Source organism: Corvus cornix, chromosome 1A, assembly GCF_000738735.6.
Source record: "Corvus cornix cornix isolate S_Up_H32 chromosome 1A, ASM73873v5, whole genome shotgun sequence".
In the NCBI taxonomy this organism is placed as follows: domain Eukaryota; kingdom Metazoa; phylum Chordata; class Aves; order Passeriformes; family Corvidae; genus Corvus; species Corvus cornix.
This window is the reverse complement of record NC_047057.1, coordinates 42,601,941-42,619,535: the sequence shown is the minus strand read 5'-3', so window position 1 is coordinate 42,619,535 and position 17,595 is coordinate 42,601,941. Positions and strand designations below refer to the sequence as shown.

The window sequence follows — 17,595 nt, the reverse complement described above, 5'->3', positions numbered from 1 at the left end:
GCCTCCGGGACGGCTCCGGCCCCACGCACGGCCCCCGCCCACCGGGGCAACAGACGCGTCCCGGTCCGGACGGTGGCCGTCCCTCCCTCGTGGGACCGCGGCCTCTCCCGCCGCCGGGGGATCCCCGCCCCTTCGAGGCAGCCCGCGTCCCCGCTGGCGGCGGCCCGCGACCCACAGGCGGAGGAACGCGACACGACAGCCCGCCTCGCCCCGCCCCCGTCCCGCCCCGCCGGAGCCGCTCGTGGCAAAGTCACCGACCCCCGAAGCCCGCCGGGCTCCATCAAACGCCGCGGCCCCGCCCGCCGACGTCATGGAAACAAGCGCGTCAGCCTCCCGCCCGCCAGTGGCGGCGGCGGCGGCGGGCGGGCATCCGCGCGGGGCCCCGCCCCCGCGGGCGCCGTGCCTACCGGGGCCCCGCCTCCGCCTCCCCCATTGAAGACTCCGCACGTCGGGTCCCCCCTTCCTCGGTCGAGAGAGGGGCCCCGTCACGTGGCCCGCACTCCGCAGGCGGCGAGGGAGGCGGCGGGGACCGGCGGCCGCGGCGCCGGGAGAGGAGGGGGCGGTGGGCGCGGGCAAGTGAGTGACCGCGGCGGGCGGGCGGAGGCGGGAGGCGGGCGGATCGCCGCGCTCCGCCCCGCCCCGCCCTGCCCGGTGGCGCCCGGCTCCTGTAGCGGTTGCTCTGCGGCGCAGGGGCTCGGCGGCGCGCTCGGCGCTGCCCGGTGCGTGCGGGGGAAAGGAGGCGGGCGGGCCCCGGGGAGCAGCGGCGGCGGTGGCGGCGGCGGTGGGAGCGCCCGCGAGGAGGGCGAATCGCTGATTCCTGCCGGTGAGGCGACGGGGGCGGGGCGGGCGGTCCGCGCCCCCCTCCCTCCCTCCTTCCTTCTCCTCCCCCGGCTCTCCCCGCACCGGTGCCCCCTCCCTCCTTCCCTCCCTCCTTCCCTCCCCAATTCGGTCGCCGCTTCACCCCCCCCGCCCCCTCTCCCGCCCTCCTCGCGCGGCCGCAGGGCGGGGGCGGCGCGGCGGGGCCGGCCGGCCGTGGGCAGGGCGGGGAGCGCGGGGACCTTGTGCGCTCGGCGAGCGAACGAGCGGGCGGCGTCAGGTTCACGGGCGCCTCGTCCTGGCCCCCGGCTGGCGGCTGTGTCGGCCCCACGGCGCAGAGGTAAGCTCGGCGGCGGCGGCGGCTCGGGGCGGCTCTCCTCCCGGCTGGCCGACCGGGGTGGGCAACAGCGTAGCGGCAGGTGCAGCGCTGCTCCGCTCCCGCCGCGGGGCTGCGAGCAGTGGCTCGGGGGGCGGCGCGGCCGGAGGGGCTGGGTGCCGCGCTTCCGGCTTTCGCCGGTTCTCCCCGCAGGTAACCGGAGCGTGCACCTGGCCGCCACCGTGCAGCCGGGGCACGGCGTGACCTTGAGGGCAGCAGATGCGGGGCTGAGCCGCCGCGGGAGCGCACCGCCATACCGTCGGGGACCCCGCGGCTGGACACGGGCGGCACGCCACGGTCCCGCAGCTGCCGGCGGGCGGGCGCGCACACGCCGTGGATTAAGGTGGTGCTCAGCCCTCGCCGCCCGCCGGGTTAAGTAGCTGGGATTAGCCCGCTGCGGCAGCACGACACCGACATCCCGGGCGCTTCGCCGCCCCGCGGGGGCTGGGAGCCCGGCACCCGCACCCGCGCAGCCTCCCCCGCCGCTTGCCTCCCTACCTCCCTCGCCCGCCCGCCGCGCCCCCAGGGCGGTGTTTTTGGCCGCGGCTGAGTCGTACGCAGCTTTCCGTCGGAGCGGGCGGGCTGCTTTGATTTATCGATGCCTGGCCGGGCTGCTCATCGACCGGCGCGGACGAGGAGGGGATGCGGCACCACTTCGGGTGCCGGGAGAGCGAAGCCCTTGCGGGCGTTTCGCCGCGGGTGAGCCTGGCCCCGCGCGGGTCCGCTCCGCGGTGGGAAGCGCCTCTAACGGCGGTGTCATCCTCGTCCCAGGGGTGCGTGTAACCTTTGGCTGTCGCACCACGTGAGTTTGGGAGCGGACTGGAGCCTCCGCCGGGGATGGCTGGCCGCTGCGAGCGCGGGAGGCAGCGCTCGCGGTGGGGAGAAATGGGGTGGGTGTCCGCGCCGCCGTCTGCCCGGGCTTCCGGCCGAGCCTCTCGGTCGGTTGGTAAAGGCTGAAGTCGGAAGGGACTTAGGATTTCGAGAAGAAGATCTCATGAGAAGCTGTCGGGCTGAAGTGGTCTGTGGTCCTGAGGAGCGTTTCCTTTAGAGCGGCCGTGCGAGTGGTGTTTACCGGGGGCAGGAGGGGGCTCAGCCGGGGAAACGTTCAGAAACCGAGAGCTGTGGTCGAGTCCGTCCCAGGGTTCGCAGCCTGGGGGGCAGTGTATTAGTTCAGCTGTAATAGGCGTTTATGTAGTACTGTGCATGTTCCATACTCCACAAAAATCTTTTTTACGTTTGACTTTTTAAACGGTCGCGGGTGGTGACGAGAGACACGAACAGTAACAAAATTTCGGGGGCTTTTTTTTCTCGTGATTTTGAGATCCACATTACAGAAATCCGTAAATATCTGTTATATACGGCATTCGTAAATTTGTAACTCCAGATGCGGGGGCTTTCTTCTCAAGGTCCGTTCAGAAGGAACTGGTGATAGTACCTTATGCTGTGTCTGAAACCGTCATTCTGAGAATGTTTGCTGGTATCTTGCCTCACAGTGCTTGAGAGGTGACTACCTAGGTGGCCATTCAAATCATATCCCTTCTTAGAAGTCAAGTTCCAAGCCCACTTGTGAAATATCTTCCATCATTAGTGGCTGGCAATCTTGACTTCCTGGGGAATGAAGTGGGTGTGCCTTTGGAAAACCACTGCCTGTAGAAAAGCTGCTGCATCTCTGAAACATTCCTGGGTCCTAATGAATTTGAGTTAAAATAAAGGGTTTAGGTGCTTGAAAAGGTGTTGGTTAGATAACTTGCTAATTCCTTGGTTCACCATACAGTGTGTTCAGAAGGTGGTAGCTGTAGCTATAGCTAGGGCCATTTTTTCCCCCGTTTGTTGGTGCTTTTCAAGGATTTCTTCCAAACACCACAAATCGTGAATTCCAATAGAAGTAAACTTGTGTATCTTTAAACTATTGGCTCTTCTGGCAGGAATAGCTTCCAATGTACTAGGACTTTAATACTTATGGCATAATGAATGGAAACTCTCGGTGTCAGTGGAAAAAGTGGTCACTGAATTCAGTGAGGGAAAAAAACTCATACACTTAAATGTGAATTTTCGGTCTGGAACAGCATCCCTGTGTGGTTCGGTTAATTGCTGCTCCCACTGTTGATTATGGTAACTGACCCAGGTTGGGTTAGCTGAAGGAAATGTGAATCCTGAGTTGTGTACAGACACTTGCAGGTTTTCCCAATCAATGTTCCTATGTCAGTGCTAAATTGCCACATTATTACTTCTATCCACTCAAAGAAAAACGCTGCTTTCCATGTGGATCATTAAAATGATACAAGTCAAAAATAATTTTAAAGGGAATTGTGGATGTACTCTTTGTAAGAACACATACTGTTACTACTGCATATTAACCAAAAGTGTTTGGGAATTCAAAGCAGAAAACAAGACTTCTGTCACATTAGCATTGAGTAAACTGTGTATCGATTTCTTACACAAAGTTGCATTACATACAGATAGTGGTACAAGGAAAGGATCCCCATTCATGTAATATATATTCAGCTAATAATCTGGGGGTAATCCTGCAAATTAAAATCCACTGTTGTCTAAAATTAGAGTGTCATTTAGAAAGTCAAAGTGTCCTGTAGCAAAGGCACAAAGGTCTATCACTACTATTATCTTTAACTGCTTGAATTTATTTGGAAAGAAGAATATGATAAATGAGGGGCAATCATGAGATGATACTAAGAAGGAAGAAACATAGGCTGGATCTGCTAAAGCCACCTCAAAAACAGATGCTTTGGGAGAATTAACTTCACCAACATTTAAGATTTTAGAGCTGGGAGCTTGCTATTAACTGCCAAGTTCAAAATGGACCTGCTGAAACAATCAATAACATGCCATAGCAAGCAAGTCTCCCTTGACATGAGGGTGGACAAGATAACCTAAAGTATCTTCTAACTCGAATTTCTTCCATTAAGGTAGACTAAATATTAATGGCATTCTTTACCACTGAAATATGACCCCAGTAATGTCTTTTAGTGTTTGAACTGTTTATTTTAATATATGTTCTCTTCTATTTTTAAAGAGAAAATAATACTAGTGCCACAAGGGATTCACATTTTGCTCAAAGTCAGGTTTCAGTTAGCAAAATTTAATGCAGAATAACAAACAGCTATGATTAGTCCTGGGCATTTAAAGGTAAATATCTTTTGAGAAACAAGGGAGACTGCTTGAATCTCTAAGAGATCTCTGTTATAGAAGTTCATGCTTATTTTATTACAAAAGGATCAATACAATTGCAGTAATAGTCTTAAATTTGTATTCTCTAGTATTCTCTACTTGTCTTAAAATGAGTAATAATAATAAGACTTGTTAAAAGTTGCAGTACAGGTGATAAGGATCTTTCTCTATAAGGTATTTTAATTAAAAGCTAGATAAAATCTAGGAGTTGCAGTATTGTGTCTAAAAAGCTAAGATTAGCTCTGCCTACTGCCTTTCTAGAGTGTGTGCAATGGTCTCAAGCAGGTTTTTGGGGTTTTTTTATTCAAACCTGTTAAGTTTTTTCTGAAGACATTTTTATTTCTTCTTGCAAAATTTAACAGATTGAAGAACAAGGGAGGCAGGAGAGAGGAGGTGATACTCTTGCTGATTTGAAAAAGAAAAGTGAGCCTATGATGCTTTATGTAGAGGATGGGTATTTCTCACAAGCATTAAGATTTACTAATTTAATTCAAAATAGCTTGCCTTTATAAATGTTGGATTCCTTCACTTTTCACTAACTAATGTTAGTGTTCTCCTAACTTAGGTTTCAATTAGCTGAAATGACCATGTTCATTAATTGAACAGCAGAGTGATAAAAAAGTGAGAATTTTTTGTTAGTGAAGCCCCCCAAACATCTGTTATTGCATGTAAAAAATAAAAATGTGTTCAGCAGTTTCACACAGATGATGTAAGCAGTGATAATGAGCAGTAGAGAAGGAGGATTTCCAGGAGGTGACATGTACAATGAAATCAACAGGCAAAATATTAGACTAACCCATCTTGAAACAGTTGCACCTACTCACACTGAATGTAATTTCTGCACAAATACATGGTATTGTCCGGTTTGTCTTTTATTTTTAAATTATCAGGCGTTCAAATACAGTTAATTAAAATGAATTTCTAGTTTTCATGACAGATTTCACTTGATATGAGCAGTATCTTTGAAGGATCTGTCTGTTCAAGCTATTCATATTCCAATACATGTTATGAAAATTATTTCTGCTGCCACTTATAAGTCTTACTCTAACTGACAGATGACAGCAGGAGGTGTTATTAGTTTAATTTTGGTGAATTGCAAAGTAGGAATGAGGCTTTCTCCATTGGTATTGCAAAGGTCTGCTGGGAGAAGAAATCTAAGGAAAATGTAGGAGGCATTTAAAAAAAAAAAAATCAGAAATAGCTCTGAAAATAATTTTTTTTTTTTTTTCCAGTAAGAGATAAAATGTAATTGCTGTTACAAAGCAGACAAATAACATCTGCCTTGCCTTTGAAGGGTAATGGACTGAGAATATATTCCTCCTTACTGGTGTTTGCAACAGTACTGTGCAGTTAAAGAGTGCATGGATGCATTTGGAGGATGACATTTGATAAACTTTGTTGCTGGCTGCTAAGTCTGGCTGGTTCTGCCACTTACAGCATAACTTCTCTCAGCACTAGGGGTAGCCCTGGCTTATTGCTGGCCATAATCTGATGCTGCTTTGGAGAAGAGAGTTAGGTAAGTTTCTGCATGGCCTCCTATTTACAGTGGACTTCAGTGGTTTGTATGTCCAGTTTTCTTAATATTGTGTATGAGCTGGATGTCGCCTTAATTCCCAGTGAGCACAGGAAACACCATGTTCTTAAAACACACTTCGGGGAGCCTATCACTTGTAATCTGCTACCCTTACTTGTGCCCTTATATTCACAGAAAGATAAGGTAGCAGCAGGGAAAACAACACTATTGGGTTCTCACCACTTGGTGTACAGTGTCTGGTCAGAGGAGCCCCAGGATGTACCATGCTCTGCATAGTTGATAGCAATAAACCCCAACTCAAGGCAGGAAAGATGATTCAGCCCACTCTGCTTTAAGCAACTATCTAACTTCTGGGGCTCAGCCCAAGGGTCATAGTGGTGTGCTCTTTTTCTGCTTATGTCTGCATTAAAACTTAAACTTTAATATTGACTTTAAGATTTTGAATCAAAGATGAACTTAATCACCTTTACATTAAATACACCAGGGAAAGAAAAATCAAGTGCTGTTTGCTGGAGTGTTACAGATGTGCCCTTATGTAGAAATCACATAACTTTTCTTCCACTTGTTGTTTGACCAGTGACTGGTGGCTTGTCTGCATGGCTCTTTCAGGATTGCCCCTGTGTCTCTGCAAATACAAGGATGTGTTGCTTGTGGTGTGTATTTTGGCTTCTGTCTGGATTTTAAATAAATCAAAACAACTGGTGGCTCCTTATGGGGATAGGAGGAAGAGTCACTCGCTGTGTTTGATGGAGTTTTTCCACTGTAGAAAGAAATAACCATAGTGCTATGGTCTTTATTGAAATAAGTAGCTTAGGCCACTCGCAATAAAAAAGTCTTGTAGTTACAGCACAGTTTTTTTTTTTTTTTAAAATACTTGTAGAGTGTTCTAAAAAGTTTAAAGGTGTTCACTGTGACTCTCCAAAAGCTTGGAAAACGTTTGGTTTTATATGGTAGGCGTTTCAAGAGACAGGAGTCTTAAATCCCTATCAAATGATTGGTTAGTAATTTCTGTTAATATGCTTGATGCTTTTTTAATATTCCAAAGTTTTGTCAGGCTTTTATGAAGACCTTCTAAAGCTGCCTATTGATCAGCATAATCCAAGTGACTGAGGACAGAGAGAGCATCATTTGTAATTGCCTATTTGGCTTGTCACTGTGAGTGTGTCATGGGCTGGCTGAGGTGGCCTCATGGCTACTTTCATTTCCCCCTTAGACTAACTGCAATAATTCCCCCCTCCTTTGTGCTATCTCTGCCACTTTGAGTCGACTCAGTGCACCACTAGATGATCTTTTACACAATCTTTGTGCACAAAGTCTCTTCAAGGTGAGGAGTGAGGCTCACGTGAGGGAAGCAACATGAATCTTTGGATTGGTGGTTGGGAATGTTCCTCCTTGTGTCACATGAAACGATTCCCCGGAGAGTATTAACCTTTTCACATAGGAGAACTTGAGGTTATTGTTCTGACAGTAGATGGGAGAGTGGTTTGAGTGCCAGTCTTTAACTAATGGTGTTCCAGAAGAGTATATTTGGGTTAAGACACATGAATTATATTCCTAGGTGGTTTCTGATACTACAGTGGAGGAAAAGATAATGTGCTTATTGTGTTGTGCATCCAGACTTTCTTTCAGATGTTTTTACACAGACAAACCTGAGTAGATAGTAATAAGAAATGAGTAGAAAAGGTGGCAGGTATGGTTAGCCCTTAAACTATCTGAGAAAGGGTGGTATTTTTGAATCTCTTCTGGTTATTTAGATGTAGTAGAGAGTAGATCAGTATCTTAATATGTACGTTGAACAGGAGTTTTTTCATTTCCATCTAGGTGCTGCTGCTATCGGTGCAGACATTGCACTTCATATTACTTTACATTGCTTGGGTTTGCCAATTTTTCTCTAGGGAATGAAGCTGGTGCAGAACTTCATGAAGCCTATGGAATACAGTGCAAATCAATACTTAAATTAGAGCAGTGTCTAGCAGCCTCACTCTGTTGAGGTTGTATGAAATGTGAAATGATTTAAACTGGCTGCCAGGGTCTGTGCCAGATGGCTTTCAAATATGCATAGCTGAGAATGACAGCTGGAGAGGGTAGGGAAGGTTCTTTACCACCGCTAGCACAACTGCTTTACTTCTGCTTTATTAATAACGCAAATCATTTCAGCTTGTGTTCACCTACTTCTGCTCCGAAATCCATGTAGTTAACAGTGATGGTGATTTTTCATATTCTGCAATGAACTTGCTTTGTACAGTGAAACATCTTGACGTCTTCACAAGAGTCTGCTTTCAGATGCATTTTGATAATAGGCAGATCTTGTTGTGGTGATTGCAGATCTAAGGATTTGTTCCTGAACTAGAGCTGTGTTTCTAAAGTGAGTTGAAAGAGATTTGGGAATAAAGGACTAAATTCTCTAGGATTTGAGGAAAGCATGGCCTCTTTTTTTCCTGGATTTGTGTGTACGTGTGTTGTTTACTGGTAGTAGAGGCACTTACAGTGGAGTTATCCTTCATATAGAGTCAGCCACTCTGCAACACATACCAGGTTATGGGAACCATTTGGAAGAACTTTAGTACAAATACACATATCAAAAAAAAACCCCAAAAACCAGCATATACAGCAGTGGTACATACTAAGTCTTGCTTGTGAGTGATCAATTTGTGTATGGCTTTCTTTTTTTCTTATTGATCCTGGTGTTGCTGGGCACTGGACAGCAGCTCCTCAAATTATATTAGTAAAATAGTTTAGAAAAAGTCTTGGTTGTGTGAAGTCTGACACCCTAAAGCTGTGTTGTGCTACCTTCTAACACAGAAAATTGGTTACCAGATGGAAAAATACAACGGATGCGTGCTTGAGGGGAGTACTTCATGTTTTCTGGGAAGATAGTAATAACATTTTTGATAGGTGGACCTCTCATTTCAAAACTGCAATGCTGAATTTGCATAGGCTCAAAACTTTATATTTACCTTCTATTGATAGTCAAAACTAAGGCTACAGAAATGAATATGGAGAATAAGGTTATATACATAAACCCTGGGCAAAATGCTTTGAACTGGACAAAGTAAATACATGTTACCTTAAGGCAGTGATTGTAAAACAGGCCAATTTCAAGCTCCTGATGGGGAGCTGCCAAAGGCTCCTCCTGAGCATTACTGAGCTGACAAAGTAAAAACACTTCTGACCCGCTTTCCTCTTCACTGTCACAGCTGACAGTAGCTGAAAGTGGTGCCGTGGTGGTAGGGCTACTGCATGGCCTTAGATTCCTGGAGTGAGGGTGAACAGGAGACCTGAGGCTGCCTGGCATCTGTACCCTGCTGTGGGGAGGAGGATGCCTGTAGGAAAGGTCTTGGCCATCCTGCAGACAGAAAGCCTGAGCCAGCTGCAGGGCTGTCCTGTGCTGGCAAAGACTGGCCCATGCTGGGGGCAGCATGAGCAAGAGCGTGACCAATGGGTTTTAGTCATGCTTGTGAGGCCACATCCAAAAATGGTGCCTTGTTTTGCACCTCTCCTGACAGTTGATGAGGGGCCATCCTGCAGTGTGTGGGGAGAAGTAGACTGAGGTGGCTTTGCTTGACCTGGAAGGGGGAAAGCTAAAGAGGGACCCTGGTGATGGTCTGTAGTGGGGCCTTGCAGGGAAGGTGCAGCTAGGCTCATCTTTTTCCCAGGATGAGCGTGGGGGTGTGGAGAAGAGCTTCCATGATTGACTTGAGCTGGTGAGGCCTGTGCTGGCTGGAAGGGGCAGTCCCAACACCGTGTGACCTTCAGGAGGAACCGCTGGTGTTGCTGCTGTCTTCCTTGTCACCAGTTCTCATCTAGGCTGTCCCCTGACCTTGAGGTCAGGTGAGCGGTGGTGCTGGCGCAGGGCTGTACCTTCTGGCAGTGGCACAGGCTTGGGTATTCCTAAACTAACTGTGAAGCCACATCCTTCCTCTTGCTCTGACATGGTAGTGCAGCTGCTTGATATGTGAGTTCAGCCCAGCCAACTGTGCTTAACTTTGGCAGAGCAATCCTGGCCACTTACATAAGCATCTTAAAAAACTGAAACTAGTCACTCTGGGCTGCTTCTGTTGCCGAAGCGACACAAGCGCATCTAAGATGAGATTCATGTGACTATTTTAGATCATGTCCTAGGTAGCTAAATTCAATGTTTTGATAATTATGTTTGAATTTATCCATTGCCTATTTACAAAAAGCGCCTGAAGTGCCTACCTGAGAGGTAGGTGTTCCCATTTGGTCACGTGAATCTTTCATATGATGGGAGGAATGTAAAGTTTTAACCCATTAAATGCACACAGGCTTCAGAACTTGTGATAGACCCTTCAGGTGGTGAAAATAGGTGATGGGGAAGAGCACAATTTCAACACTGACTTTTAAAAAAACTCTTACATCAGCTGCATGCTGTCTATTACCAATTATTGAAGTACTAAATCTTGGGGAGTGATTAATGCTAGAATCAGTAGTTGTTCAGCTGTGTACTAAATAGAAAGTTTTCAGGTTAAAAACTGAGATAACAACAAGCCTCTGTAGATCCTTAAAGACAGCTGTAGTAATTCTAAAGTGTAAAATTCTGTGGAATTTGCTGTAGAAACTTAACCAAGAGGAAGGATGCTCATGTTTCAAGGGGCTTTTCAGCCCTTTCCCCTGCACCCTACTTACTTTATATAAATGGATCATGTGTCTTAACTTGCTGATTAGAAGCCTAATGTCAGCCTCTCAAATGTAAAGTGTGTTATAAACATAGTTATTTGGGAGCTTAGCAAGGGTTCAGTTGTGGAATGAATTAGAATTTGTGGTATATTTCTTGTGAGTATGGTTTCATATTTGCTTAACTCAGGCAGGTTCAGTGTAGTTCTGTGCTGTGTTTTGAACTGGCACTGGTAATGGATTATCTGTATGGTGAGTCTGGTTAGATAACCAGTCTGCCTGAAAAAAAAAGCATTTTTCCTATCTGTATAAGCTTTTCATGTATTTGCAGGAAGTTCACTGTTGTCACAAGAGACTGCAATAACCTGGGGAAGGAAAGGATGATCAGAGTGGTTGGGATGCATCCTGATACTTGATCATCACCATGTTTGTGATGGAAGAAGCATGGCTTTCCTTGCTGTGCTTGCTCTGCATAGAACATAGCTGGGGTCCTGGGAACCACCCAGGCACAGCACACAAATAGTGAATACTGCAGGAGCCCTGGTTTTCAACAGCAAAACCGTGAGATGGCCTTGTTGCATGATGGGGATAAAACTTTTTAGTCAGCTATAAAATATCATGTAAGCTCTGTAAGATGGCAACCAGTTCAGCCCCCTCTGACTTACTAATTTTGTGAATCTGCCACGTGAAAATGAAGCTGAGAAGTGAACACCACTTTCTTGTAGATGGGGAAAAGAAACAGCTATCTAACTTGCTGAAGGGTGGTTCTTCTATTTTTAAAACTTGAAACAAGTGAAGGCTAAATTATGTAGCTATAGGCGCATTCTTCTTTGGTAGGTAGTAATCAAAATCTAATGATTCAAGCTGTCAAAGCTTTTTAAAGTTCATGTGAAGTTTAAAATGATGGGAATTTATCTTTTCTTTGGGAGGAGGAGTGTTTTGCTGCTCTTCTAGAGGAAACTTTGAGACAAAGGCATTTATTGCACTTGCGTGAGTTTCTCATATACAGACTTCTAAAGAGTGAAACCTAGAAATAGCCACCCAAAAAATTATTTGATAAATGCTTAAGATTGGAAAGAATTTCATATTAGCTTAGCCTCTTACCAACAAGTTAAGAATTGCTGACTTTATTTAAGAAAAAAAATCCAGTCAATTTTGTAGACTAAAAAAGCAAGTGGATGTCTGTCTGTGGAGTTTTTGCAAGGAAAGTATGTTGTCTCATGTTGGCCTAGAGTTTTGGGTTCACCTCCCTGAGGTGGCAACAGAATATCAATCTGCCTGCTCAAAGTCTATTCCTCTTTCCAAAACTATTTCCACAGCCACCTCTGTGTCAACACGGTTCAGTCATAATTGTCAACTCCAAAGCAAGCTGATCAATGGAAATGCTAAATAAAGCACCAGAGCTCTTGCCTCAGAGGCTGTGTAAAACCAGATTTGCTGGTAGGTGTGTGCCTCCGTGAATGCCAGCAGAAAGGTTTGCTGTTTGTTACCTTCTAGTCCAACGCTGCTACCTGCCTTCCTGGCTCCTTTGCTTGTGGTCGTCTTGAACTCTGAGTTTTTCAGCCTGTTTTCCATGTGAAGTTGTTTTTTAAGAACTGGAAAACCAAAAGGTTTTAGCTTTTCTGGAACTGAGAAACAGCAGAATCCATAGGAATAAAAACTTGAATTGCAGCTCTATAATGGTTTTGGTTGTTGAGTATTTTGGTTGGTTTTTTTCTCTTTTTTTACACATATGAAGCATCAGGCCTTATGGTACTTGTTAGTACTGTTAAAGTTGCTCCTGCCATTTGTCAGGTATGAGACTTTTAAGATGTGACAGCTGGTTGAGGATCAGAAACAAAACACCAACTCTACTGCCCATTGACATACGTGTCTATGAAAGACCGAGGAAGTTCTTGGCATGCTTTAAACCAAGTGCATTAGATTTGCAGGCACAGCTCTTTTTGTGCTTTCTTACAAGGTATCTTTTTCACAGCTGATAAGTGAAATGATGTTTGTACTCCCTCTGCTGGCTCTGCAAATGTAGCTTTCATGAGCTTAAATAGCTGAGTAGCACCTCTTACATATATGCCTGTGTGAAATTCTGAGTTAAGAACAGTGTAATGAATGGAAGAGGGATTTTCCTGAAAAATGGGTCAACAAATAGTTGCTGAAAGCTAATCAGGTGTCTCAGATGCTATCTCCTGCTATAAGGGTAAACACCGGTGTTGTATATACCTTTGTAATTGTAGTCTGATCTGGTTTTGTGTATCAACAACTGGATGGGGCTATCCATTAAAATATTTGTACATCTAGTCATACACATAAGCCCTACTTCTGTAGGTATTGTGTGCTATATGTACTTGAAGAGCTATGATTAGAAGCCTCGCGTGGGGGAAGAACACTTATCTGCTTCCATAAATTAGAGTGCCATATGCATTTATTTGCTTATTCTGAGACTACTTGTTTCTTTCTATGTGCACAGATATTCAATATAAAAATTCTCTGGCACAATGGAAGAAGTTTGGGCTTGAACAAAGTCTTGGTATAGATAGGTATTATGTACATAATCAAAACCATTGCACTTGGAAGTCAATAGACATCTTTACATGCCAATGTGGTTCATTCTGTTATCTTGTTTTCTGATATTATTATTCTATTATACTATTGCTCTAGTTATTTTTAGTCTGTGGAATTCAGTGACAGTTTAACAGTTTTAGAGAACCAAAGGGATAACCCACACTAACATACTGGTCAGTAACCGAATAAGTGGAGAAATAAGCCAAACTGGCTTTTTACCATTTTCTAGTTCAAAATATCTCTGAACAAGAGCCCTTGAGCCTTGTAATGTGCAGTCTGGATCCTTGTTGTGAAGTCTGAGGATATTTTGTGGATTTTTGACCCTGCAAGGTGCATTTCCTGGAAAGCAGTCTTTTGTCCAGATGCTTTACTTGTATAATTCAAGACTGTCAAATATTTGAGAACAGTAAAACTCAATTAGGAATTCAGGGCAGCCACTGTAGTTTCTCCTGAGGAATTTCTCTTTGGGTGTACCTGTGGCTGTCTGCAGATGTCTTCAGGCGTTGCTGTACTGAGAAGGGACTGTTTGGCTGCAAAAAAACAGGCAGTTGACCAGGTCTTCACACAGAGGTCAGAACAAGTAGTTTTCTCCTAGCAAGTGTGTTCCCCCTACTTAATATCCTCCTCTTCCCCCTGCTATTGTGGATTGAGTTTTTGAAGTTTATCCCTGTGACTTGGCTTATGATCAGAATTCAGAGTTTTACTGCCATGCTCAATATTTTTTTTTTAATGTCCAAAGTACTATTTTAATAAGCATGTAAATTGACAAGTAAACCAAAAATTGTGGACCTCCATAATATAGGCCATTACATTTAACTTAGCAATGTCTGCCTTCAACCCTGGTCTTGTCAAACAAGAACGATGGAGGATTCTCAGTGCACAGGGAAATGCATCAATTTTTTTGGGACATCTAATAGTAATGTTTCAGAAATCTCCACATTAAGGAGTCAGAGATTCCTGATCTTAAAATAATAAAATAACTTGGTTTAGGCTTCCTGTGGGTAATTTTACCATGATGCAATTGTTTAAATACTTGAAAATATTTGCTCTGTGAAAAGTACTTTGTGACAGGTAATGGCTTATTTTAATAATAATTGCTCAACAACAAGGTAATGTTTTAGTAACTACCTGCTTTTTCAGTTTTAAGGAAGAAAGCTGTCTTGAACGCTATTTAGTTTAATTATGTGCCTGAGGCATCACACATCAAACTAGATTGTGACTTTGACAGACAGCTGTGTAGCTGCCTAAAATTGTTTGTTCCTTTATACTTAGTTTGATTCTGGATTCTGACTCTACTCTTTGATCACATTGCTGAGTTCCTTTATAAGATAACTGCTCTACACTGTTCAAATACTAACAAAATTAGTTATTGCACCACCACCCCACCCCTACCCCCTCCCTCCCCAAAAAAAACTCAAACAGAACCCCAAACAAACCAACCTCTACCCTAATTTCATGCTGTATTGGCTAGAGCAAAAGATTTCAAAGGCAATGGATACATTTGCAGAAATCTGACTCTTGTAGCAGGAATATGACACACTAAGTAGCAACTTGCTATTAGTAATCTAGAGCAAGCTATGAGCCACTGGTAACAAGTCTGAGTGCAAGAAACAAAACTACATCTAAATGTTCAGTATAATGCATGGATTTTTTTCTGAAGGTGAGCTGGGAACATTGTTAATGAGCTGTGCTGCTATGTCTGAATAAACATGAAGGAGATTTAGGCATCCGTTGGTATAAATTTTTGTCTCTCTTAAAGCACCCCTTTCCTTGAGAAAAGGAGGAAATGGAAAACAAATGTTGTAAAACAATGGAAGTAAAATCAAACTAAGAAGTTAATAGGTTAGAGACCATTGTAGAACCTGGCTGTCCGTCTGCTTGTCATGGTGTACAGATCTGAACATGTGTGTAACTTAAATGAGCCAAATTCATAACACCTTTGAAATAAGGTGTGTGCTTGGTTTTCCTGTGTAGGACTGTTCAATAAGTTTCACTTCATCTGCCTTACCAGTGTTTTCCTTACCTCAGATCTGAAAGTGTGAATAAGAAGTCTGCCACTTGTTACTAGCAGACTTCATGCTTGCACCAGTTTTTTCTAAGTCTTGTCTACCTCAGGTAGATGTTTTTTTTTTTTGGAAAGGCTACTAAAATAGTGCTTAATTATTGAGGTTTTTGGATGGCTTTTTCTATACTCCCCTTGACAAACTAATTAGAATAAATCATCCTTAATGGGACTGAAAAGCTAGGAGAGCAGTCCTAGCACAGCTGCTTCCTAGTAGTCTGCTTTCTCTTCTCCTAATGCTAGATGTCCTTCAAGCTTAAGGGTCTACTGAAAGTGCTGAGAAACCAGTTGATGGCATCCTTTGAGGAAAACAGGGATACAGGAGTTTGCTTAGGAAAGTCTAGCAATAGGAACAGAGAAGGAATCTCCCAAAATTACCTTCAGAAAGACTGAGTCCCTAACTGTGGGAGATTGGGTAACTCATGTTACATTTTGCTTCATGGTGTAGCATAATTTTTTGTTTATTTCATGGTACTTTATCTTCTCTGTCACTTCCCTCCACTGGGGAAACAGGCATTTCCCTGAGTGTTACTAACCTCAGGCTAGAGAAAGCTTTTGTCTTCCTTACTCTGCTTTACCTGCATGCTGCATAAGAGAAATTTGTGAGTTGCAGGGTTAAGATTAAAAATATAGTTGCTTTCTGACTTAACAAGGGTTTGTCTGTGAGCCCCTACTCAGCTGTTTGGTCAAAGAAACTCGTGCTGAGCTGAGGCATGCTACAGTCAGACGTGCAATGGTGCTGGTCCTTTGAGGAAGTTGTTGGAAGCCATGAGCTGAACATACAAATTTAGTTTATTTAAAGAGTTTGTGCCATGAGCAGTGATGGCATGCACAAATACAAGCAGGATGCTTGAAGTTTGTCACCTAAATGGAGAAGCTGATACTCCTTTCCCAGTTCCCTTTCTTCAGAGACACTGTATGCTTTTGGTATTGCTAGAAACAGAATGACTGCGAAAGTTGCACACCGTTACAATGTGCCACTGTAAAACAAACACTTGTGGGAAGTAGCTTTATGCAGAAGGAACAAAGTATGTCTGACTTTGCTGAGTCAGAATAATGATCTGTAGTCTTCATGGGTGGATAGACTCTTGGCCCTGAGGGTCAGCTGCAGCTGAACTATGAGCATTTAGCTGAGCTAAATTCACTTGGCTCTCAATCTAGACACCATCTTTTGGAAGGAGAAATACTAAGCTTATCAAATCCACTAGCAATTGCTGCTGAGGATTCAGAGCTACCTTAGCAGAAGACTGACACCTCGCTGTGTTTGCCAATGGTGTTATGCTCCAGGCATGTCAGTGGCTGCTGGTTTACCACATCAGTTCTGCTAGCCTTGTGCTTTGATAGGGCGGGGGAGTGAAGGGAGTCTAATAGCTGATCCTCAGCACTGAATAGGTTCAGCTGGTTGCGAGGAAGTTCTTCAAGGCATGGCATTTCCCTACCTAGGGCAGTGGTGCCAGAGCTAAATTAGACACCTAGCTCACCTCATAAGTTGAATGCTTACTGATTAGACTTGAAGCACAGCTGTTTGCAAAGTCCATTAGGATCCATTGATGCTGGTGAAGACTTAAGACCTTTGGTTTATGGGAAACTGGAGAAGGGATTTCCTTTACTGGGTGGCATAGGACTTTTAAATATTATCATGGAGCATGGTCTCATTTGCATTTTTCCTGAGGGTTTGTTTTTTTTTTTCTAATTAATTAATCAATCATGCACTGATGTCTTTGTAATCTCAGAAGCCTAAAGAGCCATGCACAATAAAGATCTTCACACCTGAAAACTTCAGAAATGAGTATTGTTAATTGCACATAGCCAGTTTGTATAGCAATTTTATATAGCCTACCAAAATGGAGAAATTAATTAAATTTTCTAAATCTGCTTGAGCCATTGTCTGACAGTCAGGTGAATTTGCTGTTCAGTTCAAACAAAGTGTCTGCCTTTCACCAAAAAGTGATGCATCATGCTATTTGTTTAGTGGCAAGTCACTTGACAACAGAAGGGAGATGAACCTTTCCTTGAGGGGAAATTTAATGCCATCTTAATGGTGGCAGCCACATAGTTCCATGATAAAGATGGTTCTAGCATTAGCTGAATGTGTGTCCTGTCCCTTAAGCTGGCATATGCACACTGCTTGTATGACTTCTACAAATAAATGAGCCTTTCTGGTATCTTGTGGAAAAACTTGTTCAGACAGTAGAAATGCTGCTATTTAAATTTTTTCACGGGGGAGGGGGGAGATCCTTTTTGGATGACAGCTTTCTGCACCACACAGCTACAAGTAGCCCACTCACAGATGTAGATGATGTAGATGATACAAAATGCATGGCTACCATCACATCTAGTGGAAGGATGGAGGCTTAGGAACATGGCATGGTGCTTTCTTGCTCCTTGGATCCTGCAGGGGGGCAGATTTCATGGCTAAGAAAAAAC

General features: G+C 44.7%; 1 protein-coding gene across 8 annotated transcripts in view; it reads left to right on the top strand.

The window, feature by feature from the left end:
* The first annotated feature begins 701 nt into the window (after nt 1–701).
* ATP2B1 (ATPase plasma membrane Ca2+ transporting 1) overlaps nt 702–17,595 on the top strand; it is a 60,874-nt gene continuing 43,980 nt past the window's right edge. For 5 of the 8 annotated variants that reach the window (XM_039570227.1, XM_039570226.1, XM_039570229.1 and 2 more), the window contains exon 1: nt 1,072–1,156. The gene's annotated coding sequence lies outside the window, so the exon portion shown is untranslated. The other 3 variants (XM_039570225.1, XM_039570223.1, XM_039570224.1) reach the window with 3 other exon arrangements.